The sequence below is a fragment of the Haliotis rubra genome, unplaced genomic scaffold (assembly GCF_003918875.1).
Source record: "Haliotis rubra isolate DU_JTF1 unplaced genomic scaffold, ASM391887v1 Scf18, whole genome shotgun sequence".
NCBI lineage: Eukaryota > Metazoa > Mollusca > Gastropoda > Lepetellida > Haliotidae > Haliotis > Haliotis rubra.
Window position 1 is genome coordinate 2658174 of NW_025765780.1, and position 12181 is coordinate 2670354.

At 42.0% G+C, this 12181-nt stretch overlaps 1 long non-coding RNA gene across 1 annotated transcript; it reads left to right on the plus strand.

The window, feature by feature from the left end:
• The first annotated feature begins 2707 nt into the window (after window positions 1-2707).
• On the plus strand, window positions 2708-6104 carry LOC124273337. Its single transcript, XR_006897616.1, has 3 exons — window positions 2708-3046; window positions 4170-4343; window positions 5978-6104. It is a non-coding gene; the product is annotated as an uncharacterized LOC124273337 (long non-coding RNA).
• Window positions 6105-12181: the final 6077 nt, after the last annotated feature.

Consider the following 12181-nt stretch of genomic DNA (forward strand, 5'->3'; position numbering starts at 1 on the left):
ACTCTCCCTGTAGGCTGAAACATCCAGGCTGAAATCCTGATTTATCTTTACTTCCCATCAAAAGTTTGACTCGCTAGTGTAAATATAACCACTTGCTCCAGGCAACTGTTCTTAACAAAAGTTTGCGAAATATTCCATATTGTGTAAAGGTATTGTTTACACATGAACTGTGTTGTAAACAAATTCGTAACGTTGAATGGGGCGGTGGGGTAGCCTAATGGTTAAAGCGTTGGCTCGTTACGCCGAAGACCCGGGTTCGAATCCCCACATGGGCACAATGTGTGAAGCCCATTTCTGGTGTCCCCCGCCGTGATGTTGCTGGAATATTGCTGAAAGCGGCGTAAAACCAAACTCAGTCAGTCAGTCGTAACGTTGAAAAGATTGTCACGAGTGCAATAAATGATAAAAATCAGTGAAAATTGGCGAATTCATAACAAATCTTTACACCAAAATGCAGCTGTTCACATGCACGATATTTGCACATGCTTTTCAGCAAGTTGATGCATGATCCTTGTGCAGTTCAAATGCATATGGTTTGCAGTTAATTCCCCCAAGTGAGTGAGTGGAGAAATCGATCTTAAATGTAACCATATATATATATATATATATCCATAACATAGCGAGTGTTTTAAGTGAGTAAAATTTTGATGGAAGTATATTTTTGAGGTGATTCCTTTCCTGTTAGATCAGTTTCCTTTATCTGGGTTAGCCTTATGGTTAAAGCTCGTCATACTGAAGACCTGGGTTCGATTCCCGAAACATGGGTACAATGTGTGAAGCCCATTTCTGGTGTACCCCACCGTGATATTGCTGGAATACTGCTAAAAGCGGCGTAAAACTAAACTCGCTCACTTATCCCATTATATCTGGTTAAACCAAGAGATGAGTGGAGTGGAGTGGCAGTGGGAGGAATGTTACTTTTGGACCGTCAATTTAGGTGTTTGTGACTATTCAAAATATATGAAACGAACCCCCTTTTCTTAAAATGGACTTGTCCGAAACTGCTAGCACAGGATTAAGTTCAGTCTATTTAATCACTTTCTGAATTGCTCTCGTTAAAAGGCTGTTTGAAAAAATCTCTGTAACATAAGCGATACACATGGATTTATGTTAGAATATAAGATTGCATCACAGCAGTGTTTTACTGCACTATGATGAACCAAGAGAATATCCAAAAGAAACCACACAAATCTGATTACCCATAGAAAATATGTTGAAGGAAACGTGTGAGCACTTCTTTCGCTGTGCCCCCTCCGTCAAAGATGACAACTTGTAAACATATCGTGAGAGTTGCTCCAAACAACTTTTCACTGATAAGGAAGTGTTTCTATGGATGTCAACTTTAGTATGAAGAATACAACGTTTCGGAGTATATCCTTACTCCATCAGGGGAATAAAAATATGTATGAAAAGAACAGCAGATATTGTTGGGTACGGGATAGTCACCGTTTTGGGGGCATTTATAATTAAACTAAGTACGACGTAAGCATGTGGCAAAACGTACGTCATATCCCTATGACATGAATTAGGGAATTAGACGGCAGGAAGTGGACTTGTTTCGTCGATTTACGTCCAAATCGCCAGTAGACAAGCCGGCGGATGGTTATCCATGTGTGTCAGCACTCTTTGCTGCCAAGGCTACTGGTGGTAAAGGCTCATTTGGTTAAATCGCCAAGCGGGGATACGGTCAAAAGACGACGGATTGTGACACGTGCATATCGCTCTAGCCCCATGCACGTGCATGGGGTGTCATTCTTGATTTTGACGGTTTACAAGGTCGATAAATCACTGAAGACCATCAATCATCCTGCATCAGTTGTTAGTGTTTGTTTCTTGCTGTTTTTATGTTTGGGTTTTTTTTAATGAAAATTGTAAACATGCTATTTTCACGTCATACACCAACCATCTTTCAAGAGCGATTACTGTACAAACAACTATGGTCATTAGTGCAAGTGGTGATGTACTCTCAAAACATTCATTATGATGTCAACATTCATTGACACCTAAATATCTCCCTAAATATCAATCCTAAATTACAAAGTCCCCTACTATACACAACTGTCACAGAATCATTGTGCAATTATTCTGCAAAGTATGTTGCATTCAGATGATCCGAAGAACCTTTTTCAACGCGAATGAATATAATACAAGGGAGTTAACAGTTCACATGGTAATGGAAAGCTTGTAGTACTTAAGGGGCGCTGGGGTAGCCTAGTGGTTAAAGCGTTGGCTCGTCACGCCGAAGACCCGGGTTCGAATCCCCACATACGGGTACAATGTGTGAAGCCCATTTCTGGTGTCCCCCGCCGTGATGTTGCTGGAATATTGCTAAAAGCGGCGTAAAACCAAACTCAGTCAGTCAGTTGTAGTACTTAAGGTTATATACACTTAAGATTTCCACAATTTTCTGATGTTAATTTGATGCAATTGTTTCGAAGTAGGAAAAGAATAATATGAAAATTATAAACCGAATACATCACGAGTGGATTCTTTTAATATGGCAAATATGAACTCACATAAACCCTTGAAATATTCTTTTGGATAACTTTTTGTAGAACATCTGTGGATATTTAAACAGAAATTGGTGTTTGTAGTTACAATGACTCAAGGGAATTAAAAAGATGATTTTGTATAATTTTAATGAAATATTTATAACTCTAAAAACGTGTTCCTCCTGTGTTTCATATATGAATTATTAATAAATATACGCAGTTTAGTATTTTTATGAACGTATTCGCTGCAGTCCGCTCGGCACGTCGTAGTGGATGCTTCCGGTTCATCAAACGTTCCCCACGCGCTTCACTCCATGCTCTGACAACCCCCTTCCAGGACCTCCTCCTGGGGGTGCCGCACACAGCTGAGACCATACAGCTGTCTGAGGGTTGGGCAGTCACCATGCGTTCCACTGCATATATATATGATGGGTAACAGTCACGGAGCTCTATACTAAAGTGCTTACATCGTTCAGTTGCTGCCGATCAAAAAGTCTTTCACCACCGATTCCCTCCCGTGATGAAGCTCCTCATATGCGTCGGTCTTCTGATCAGTAAGTGTTCTGAAGTTTTTCGATGCGTAACGCCGCTCTGGTAACTTTGCTTTTGTTGGGTCATGTGGAAGGCTCGGATTGTCAGGCTCGCTGGGTTGATGCCTTTCATTGTATTTAAATTGTGCATATCGATGCGTGCTCATGATGTCAATCACTGAAATGTGTGATCCTGACTCGATTCCTGCAGACCGTAGTCATAGAGCTTGACTATTGCTTTGAGCGGCGTTACACAACAATCAAACTCGGGATCCATTCCCACATGGCTTAAACATCAGGTCCGTGGTGTAGTGGTTAGAGCGTCCGCCCGGAGAGCGGAAGGCCGCGGGTTCGATCCCCGACCGCGTCATACCAAAAGACGTTAAAATATGGTACTTGTTGGCCCCTGCCTGGCGCTCAGCATTAATGGGTACAACAAGGACTGGTCGGCTCGGAGTCAGTATACTGTGTCTGAGTGGGGTATTTATGCTTCACTGCGGCATGGACCCCGTTTGAGAAAGCCACCGTAGCGCTACGACTGTCATAGCGGTATGATGGTTTTGTGAAATGGGGCCCAGGCTTGTTGACTTGGTTGACACATGTCATCGGTTCCCAATTGCGTGACCCGTGAAGATCCGGGGTAGAATAGGTCTTCAGCAACCCATGTGCTTGCCATAAAAAGGCGACTATGCTTGTCGTAAGAGACGACTAACTGGATCGGGTGGTCAGTTTCGCTGACTTGGTTGACACATGTCATCGGTTCCCAATTGCGCAGATCGATGCTCATGCGGTTGATCACTGGATTGTCTGGTCCAGACATGATTATTTACAGACCGCCGCCATATAGCTGGGATATTGCTGAGTGCGGCGTAAAACTAAACTCACTCACTCCCAATTGCGCAGATCGATGCTCATGCTGTTGGTCACTGTATTGTCTGGTCCCGACTCGATTATTTGCAGACCGTCGCCATATAGCTGGAATATTGCTGAGTGCGGCGTAAAACTAAACTCACTCACTCACTGATTCGCTTGGCGGTTCAGTCTCAGATAAATCATAACAAGGGGGTGGAAGGTGGGACGTGTGATGGGAGTCGTTCAGCTGTGGTGATATCATTCATTCACTCATCCGTTCATTCATTCATTCCAGCCTGTTTTGCTGCCAACTCTGATGCCTGTTGTTGTCAGACAAACGTCCAGTCCCACCACAGTAGCCACGGCATCCCCATGCCCATCCCCTACCCCGTGGGTGGAGGCGGCAGCAGCAGCAGTCACACCAACTTCCTCCCCATCGTCCTCACCACAGCCGGCTGATGACATCTCAGTAAGTCCAGCATCACAGACAGCATGCTTGAATTGAGCAGTGACATGTATGACAAGGATGAGCAGACCGATATGATCCGAACTGGAACTGATATTCAGTAATCCATGCTTGTCATGATAGGCGATCGCGACTTGGTGGGCTTTATTGTCATCATATCCCAGTTGCGTCGATAGACTCTCATTATGTCAGTCACTGGATTGTCTGGTCCAGCTGTGAATGCACTAGCTATCGCGTGTCCATTTAAAGAATTACCTAATCTGCATCCTCGTAATTTGAGGGTAAACGGTTTGCTCGTACACGCAGTACCCCAGTTAACTGTGAAGAGTTATGTCCCTTAGACATTTTAGGATCCGTTGATTCTGACTCGACCATTGGCAGCGTTCGAAATGCCTGTCTGCCCGACCGCCCGGGGTGGGTTATTTTCAACACGGACTGCCAGATTCTCAAATTCACCTGCCCGACGGTCGGGTTAAAATTTAGACATGTATATGAACATATTCATCATATTTCAGGATAATAAATCATTATTAATGCACTCGTAACATAAATGATGAATTCCAATTGGATGATAAAAGTACGCCTAAATTATTTGCGGGCAGGTAAGTTTTGGTCAGGGCTGGCAAGTTTTACATCAAACCAGCCCTGAGGTCTGGCTGAATTTTTTGGAAGTTTCATACCCTGCCATTGGTCTGTAAGGACAATATGTGTGTCCGGTTGGTATAAGTCAACGACGTTTAGTTCCTCTGGTTTCACCTATTAAAATGCATCAGTCCGCTATGAAACAACTGAAACGTTCTGTAAATAGACTTTAACACAATCCCATTTACTCATACATGGACTGTTTCATGTATTATGTTACTGGTTTGTGTTCTTTCGAGATCCGCGAAAATCGAACTATCTTTAGCAATCCATGCTTCTCGTAAACGGTGACTAACGTGATTGGGTGACTTACATTGTTAATTCATGCCACCGTATCCTAGTTGTGCATATTGATGCTCACACTATCAGTCACTGGATTGTCTGACCTAGAAGCGATCAATGATAACGAGTCTCGATTCAGAAATGCATCCACAACATATTCAGAGTGAGTGAGTTCAGTTTTACGCCGCTTGTAGCAATATTCCAGCAACACCTGAAATGGGCTTCTCACACTGTACCCATGTGGGGATTCGAACCCAAGTCTTTGGCGTGACGAGCAAACGCTTTAACCTCTAGGCTACCCCACCGCCCCTATTCAGAGTGAAGAGGAGTATACCTTTAGTACTATTCCATCGTGTAAATACATATTAAATGAGTGACAGAGTTAATATTTTAGGTCACATCGGCAATAATTCAGCCATATAGTGACGAGAACAGTTTTATTAAATATGACTTATTCAATGACTGAACACATGCAAACACATTATAAACCCAGAAGATTGATTCGGCCTTTAAATGACGGATCAAAATTGGTTCCCAACAACCTATGCTTGAAGCAAGAGCCGATCGCCAAGGTCCGACTCAGTGACATGGTTAATGGCATGGGTAGTTGCTCATAATATCGACCATTGGATAGACTCGTTCATCCAGAGACCGCCGTCATGTAGCGGTTATGGCGTTTAACAGCAAACGTGTTGATTTGTCCTCTGTTTCAGGTAGACAGCGATGGGATAGGCCCGACTGAACCACTCTAGTGTCCGCCTCTGAGCATGTCTGTAAACTCACAAGGTACACTATGTGGGCTGACTTTCTATATATAAAAATTAAAAAAATAGCTCAGTATTGTTGGTCATGGTTTTCATTCAAAACACTACCTGCAGCGATGAGCGTGCCTAATGACAGATGCGTTAGGTACTACGTGCCTAATGGCAGATGCGTTAGGTAGTACGTGCCTAATGGCAGATGCGTTAGGTAGTACGTGCCTAATGGCAGATGCGTTAGGTAGTACGTGCCTAATGGCAGATGCGTTAGGTAGTACGTGCATAATGGCTGGTGCGTTAGGTAGTACGTGCCTAATGGCAGATGCGTTAGGTAGTACGTGCATAATGACAGATGCGTTAGGTAGTACGTGCATAATGGCAGATGCGTTAGGTAGTACGTGCATAATGACAGATGCGTTAGGTAGTACGTGCCTAATGGCAGATGCGTTAGGTAGTACGTGCCTAATGACAGATGCGTTAGGTAGTACGTGCCTAATGGCAGATGCGTTAGGTAGTACGTGCCTAATGACAGATGCGTTAGGTAGTACGTGCATAATGGCAGATGCGTTAGGTAGTACGTGCCTAATGGCAGATGCGTTAGCTCATATGTACCACTAATAAATGATTAATCAGACATGGCTTGTGTCGACAGACTGTTCAATTTCTGCTCTGGATGGTCATTTTCTCGCCAACATATTGTTTCTCTAAAATACAAAAAACAAATTCTGAGGTGCAAGCGTTTATTGATATACCTCACAGGCCATCAAGTCGGTACACGAATGGATCTTGCAATCTTGCAATGTCGACAAATGCACGAGTAGCATACACCTGCAACACAACAAAGGTTAAGGATAAAATCACATTTTCCTCATCTACTAAATAACCCGCGAAGGTCCGGGTTAGAATTCATCTTCAGTAACCCATACTATTCGTAAGAGGCGACTAACGGGATCGGGTGGTTAGGGTCGCTGGCTTTTTTTGACACATGTCACCGGTTCCCAATGGTCCCCAATTGCGCAGATCGATGCTCATGATGTTGATCACGATGTTCATCACTGGATTGTCTGATTATTTACAGACCGCCGCCATATAGCTGGAATATTGCTGAGTGCGGCGTAAAACTAAACTCACTCACTCACTCACTCGTTTACTAAATATAGTTAAATTCGCTGACATCCCCATACAGCAATTCACATAAGTAATTCATGAAATGCACGTGCATTCCCTTCCCCCTTTTCAGGTAACCTCCAATATCTCGACCTGTTGCAGGTGCGGTCCTTAAGTAGTAAAATATGTACTGGTGTTATCTGTAAATAAATATATATATTGATGTCAAGGAAGGAATCAGGTATTGCCAATAGTATTGTCTATATATTTACAATGCATATCAGGAGACATCCCATCTGTTTTTGTTAAAGATTCCTTCTCGCTCATTGTAACAAACTCGGACAGGCCAGTGGTTACAGCGTTCGCTCGTCACGCTGAAGACCCGAGTTCAATTCCACACATGGGTACACTGTGTAAAGCCAACTTCTGCTGGCCCCAACTGCAACATTGCTAACTGTGGCGTACAACTAAACCAACTCATTGTAACAAGTCACTCGTTTTCTCTCGTTCGAGGTATCGAATATTATCAATAAATTATCATACCATCAATATTGGAACTGTATTAAATTTTAACAAATGCACTGTATCTGAAGGTGTAGCCCTTTCATAAACGTTGCTCGACATCAAACTGTATGGCGATACAGTTGCCATAAACCATAGAAAGAAGCTTTCCTCCAAATAGTTTCACTTGATGTCAGCACCGTGCGCGGAAGGATCCTTCGATATACGGTTCACAGTATCACTACGCCTTCTTGTTGGTTCCGGAAATAGCCGAGTTAGCCGGCAAGGTCACGCACTCTCACGTATAGTCTCATTAAAGGTGAGTAGGAAGACAGATTCCCAATGCACCAGATAAAATATGAATATTTTGTAAATGTTGTCAATAGTCACTTACGACTAAACTCGTAAAGACAGTTGTTAACGCCTAATTTATGCCATTCAGAATTGTGAATACAAAAATACCCACCTAGTCAGATTATCCCGCTGTGGTGAGGATAATGGGGAGGAAGTTGGTGTGACTGCCGCCGCTGCTGCCTCCGCTCATGGGGTAGGGGATGGGGATGGGGATGCCGTGCTTACTGTGGTGGGAGTGGTGGCTGCTGTGGCTGCAACAGCTGCTACACTTACTACATCCGCAGGCGTCCGAGAACACAGCAAGGCAAGCTGAAACACAAGAATGGACTTTGTACTAAGCACGATGTTAAGGAAAGCAAGCTGAAAAAATCTGTTACATGAATATACGCCCAAAATGGTCCACATCCCAAACATTCTACATTCTGAATTTCATTATTTATTTAAATGTGAAGCTTTTACTGAACAAAGAAAGAAATACATTCTCATTAAATACTTATCTTTGAATTCCCTAATCTAATAACTTATAAAAACATATTCCTGAAGCAAAAACCTTGCACATTTAAATAAATTACACCTTCAGATACAGTGCATTTGTTAAAATTTAATACAGTTCCAATATTGATGGTATGATAATTTATTGATAACATTCGATACCTCGAACGAGAGAAAACGAGTGACTTGTTACAATGAGTTGGTTTAGTTGTACGCCACAGTTAGCAATGTTGCAGTTGGGGCCAGCAGAAGTGGGCTTTACACAGTGTACCCATGTGTGGAATACCTAAACCTAGTTGATACAAGTGTGAAAAAGACTAAAAGAATATGTTTTTAGACTGGGTGTTATGTTGCACTGACATTAACATTATTTAACAGTGTTGAGAAATATGAACCGAAATAGCAGAGAGGCAGAGTAATTTCAGTGACGCTCGAACAATATTCCACCCTTATCGTGCTGGAATATGCTTTTGTTTGGTATCTGTTTAACGCCACAGTCAGCAATATTCCAGCTCTATGTCGGCGGTTCTTATTAATCGAGTCTGGACCAGACAATTCAGTGATCAACATCATGAGCATCGATGACTAGCCGTTCTCGTTAGTGGCCTGTTTCTACAAGTAATGGTTGCTGAAAACCAATTTTTAGCCCGGATCTTTACGGGTCTGGAATATGACAGGCATAGAACATATGTTGTGAACAGAAACGATGTTTGAAACCACCAGCCTATAGTGGTCGCCACATCAAACATAAAGTTTGGAACTGCGAAATGAACATGTTTCATGGCTGAACGAACCACTCTTGCATTAGCAGTTATTTGTGAGAACTTACCAAGCACAAGAACTAGGAGAGCTAGGAACTTCATGATGGTCACTGTGACTTATGATGTGTGTATGTAGTCACCTGGCCACCATGTATTATATATAGGTAGACCCACACACTGACACACCAGGCGGGAGATTACCACAGCTGTAACTGACTGGGTCTTGGGCAGAAAAACGTGTGTGTGGTGTGTTCATTGACGGATTAAACAGGGAGAGGCAGCTGGAAATATAGTTATGGTGCTTTGGATGTGTAATGGAGGTCAATATGTTTGTCATCATCAACATCATAATTATCATATCTTTGTACGCACTGTGAGATACTTTGTCAGGAAGTAGTTTATCAGCGAATGTCTAGTTTTCCCAAGGGTACCAGCTAACATTGCCACAACACGTTTGACTAACATAAACTTCAACATGGAAATACAGTTGTTTTGTGAACGTCTTTCCTCCATGACGATGAACACACCATCATCATCATCATCATCATCATCATCATCTGGGGCACGGATGCCCCAGCCGTCTCGGGTGTTCTAATTCGATGTGCAGAGTTGTCTCCCTTATGCTCATCAGTAACTTATGATCTTGTATTCGAATCCATGTTCGCCTTGAATATGTTTCTAGGTTTGTCCGGCACTGTATCCGTGCTCGTGAATTTTCACACCTGCACGACTTCCAACTTTCCGGGGACGGTGGGGTAGCCTAGTGGTTAAAGCGTTCGCTCGTCGAGCCGAAGACCCGGGTTCGAGTCCCCACATGGGTACAATGTGGGAAGCTCATTTCTGGTGTCCCAGGCGTGATATTGCTGGAATATTACTAAAAGCGGCGTAAAACTAAACTCACTCACTCACTCCCAACTTTCCGTATTGACAATTATTGTTCATACGAAGGCGACATATTTTTTGTTAACACTTTTGGTCATTGTGGAACAGATCTGATCCCTTAGAAAAATCTTGATAATCAACATGTTCATCACAGAAAAATTCGCTGGATCTTTATTTTCCTGCAATATCTTTATCTATTTTGTTCTGACTGGTCATCACGAGTATAACCCAAATCAGCATATTTATTTTTAGTTTTGTTTTTGGAAGTGTAAAACGTGTGCATTATTCTCATTGCCACCATAAAAAAGGAATATATTGTTGTCATTGCCACCATTATGTTATGTTTATTTAACAACTTTATACCCCTTTCGTTTAATTAATCAGAAAATACCCTCACGGGAGAATGATTCGTTAAAACCTCGTTTGGTGTGCCCTCCGTTATATTGCTGGAAGAGGTGTAAGAACTTATCAGTCACTCTCTTTACGTTAAACATTACTTTCAGTTGACATTTGGGCCAACAGACACATCATTTTTACCTGTACTTTTATCTAGCTCATAAGACCCTTAACAACAGCCATTGTATAAATCCACCGCAACCCCTGAATGGCACTAACGAAGTCTTCGCATTTTGGCTCCAGAATCCATTGTACTAACTCCGATATGAAGCTATTAATTTAGTGTTCAAAGTGATCATATATGTTCATTTATTTTGTTAATTTGAAACCCATCGCCTGATATATTGAAGGAAAATTACGAGTAGCAACAACACGTAGTCTACATTTTACACATATACTTGATTTTTTATTATAATTAGGAATTATGAGTGTTCTGGGATTGGTGTGGTAAATGATTTGAAGGAACAGTTCATGACGCTAATTTATAGACGTATGTATGTCTCTTGAACATTCAAACTATACAAGACAACAGATTCTTACAAATGAATACTAAACCACCATATCGTGGTAACTTATTTAGATTTTGAGCAATGACGCCGTTGCAAGAAATATTAACTCCATGACCTATTACGGTTATGTGTGTTTCACAAATCAGGTTTGGGTATTATCATAAACATTACTGTTCGGATGTTTCACGTAGTCATAATATGTGAGCCGTCTTAATTCCTCTGTTAATAATCTTGGTAACAGTTCACAAACACACTGCAAGCCATGATATCTGTGTTCGCACGAAGCCACTTTTCTCTTCTTTGCGATAATTGAATAGAGTTATCTGGGAGATAAGACGAGCGTCTGTTAAATTGTGTTAATCGTGATTGTCATGGTGTCTCATTAGTGTGTGTGTGTGGTGTGTGTGTGTGTGTGTGTGTGTGTGTGTGTGTGTTTATTTACGCAATCTTAGAGATTTCTCGACTGTGTATGAAATGTACAAGTTACACATTTCAACGTGGCTGTTCTGTTCACAGACCGGGCAGACTGTATTTGTTGTATAACGCCGAACTCAGCAGTATTCCATCCGATGATTGATGTCAGGAGTACCGATCCACTCCATCGGGATGCCTTGGACATCCCATCAACCACGACACCAAGACTGACCACGACAAACAAGAACTACCAAAAACCAGTTCATATCCGGGATATAACATGGGGAATAATTTAACATGTTACCAGTTTATACATTATTTACTATTTTGTTGTTTATATACATCAGCATGCATATGTCAGTATTGACTCGAAGACTGAGAATCCGGAGTGCTGTCTGTAATCCCACATGCATTCCTTTGAAAACTAAATGATATTCCTTTAAGATGCTATAACCTATCCCAATGTTAACATATAAAACCCTTTAAAAACATAAAGCATTTGCAGTCAGCTGTTTGCTCAACATGACCACATAAGCGTCATGGTAACATAAGTCTTAAAATTACTGGACCTATTTCTGTGCTTTTTATTTCAGGTCTGACTGCTACAAAAGGTCAGCTGGGTATAAAACTATACATACGCCAGGCTTGAAACTGTTGTGGGAAAATATTCCAGAATATCACGGCTGGGACACCAGAAATGAATTTAGTTTACCCCACGCCCTCGCTTTTAGCAATATTCATCT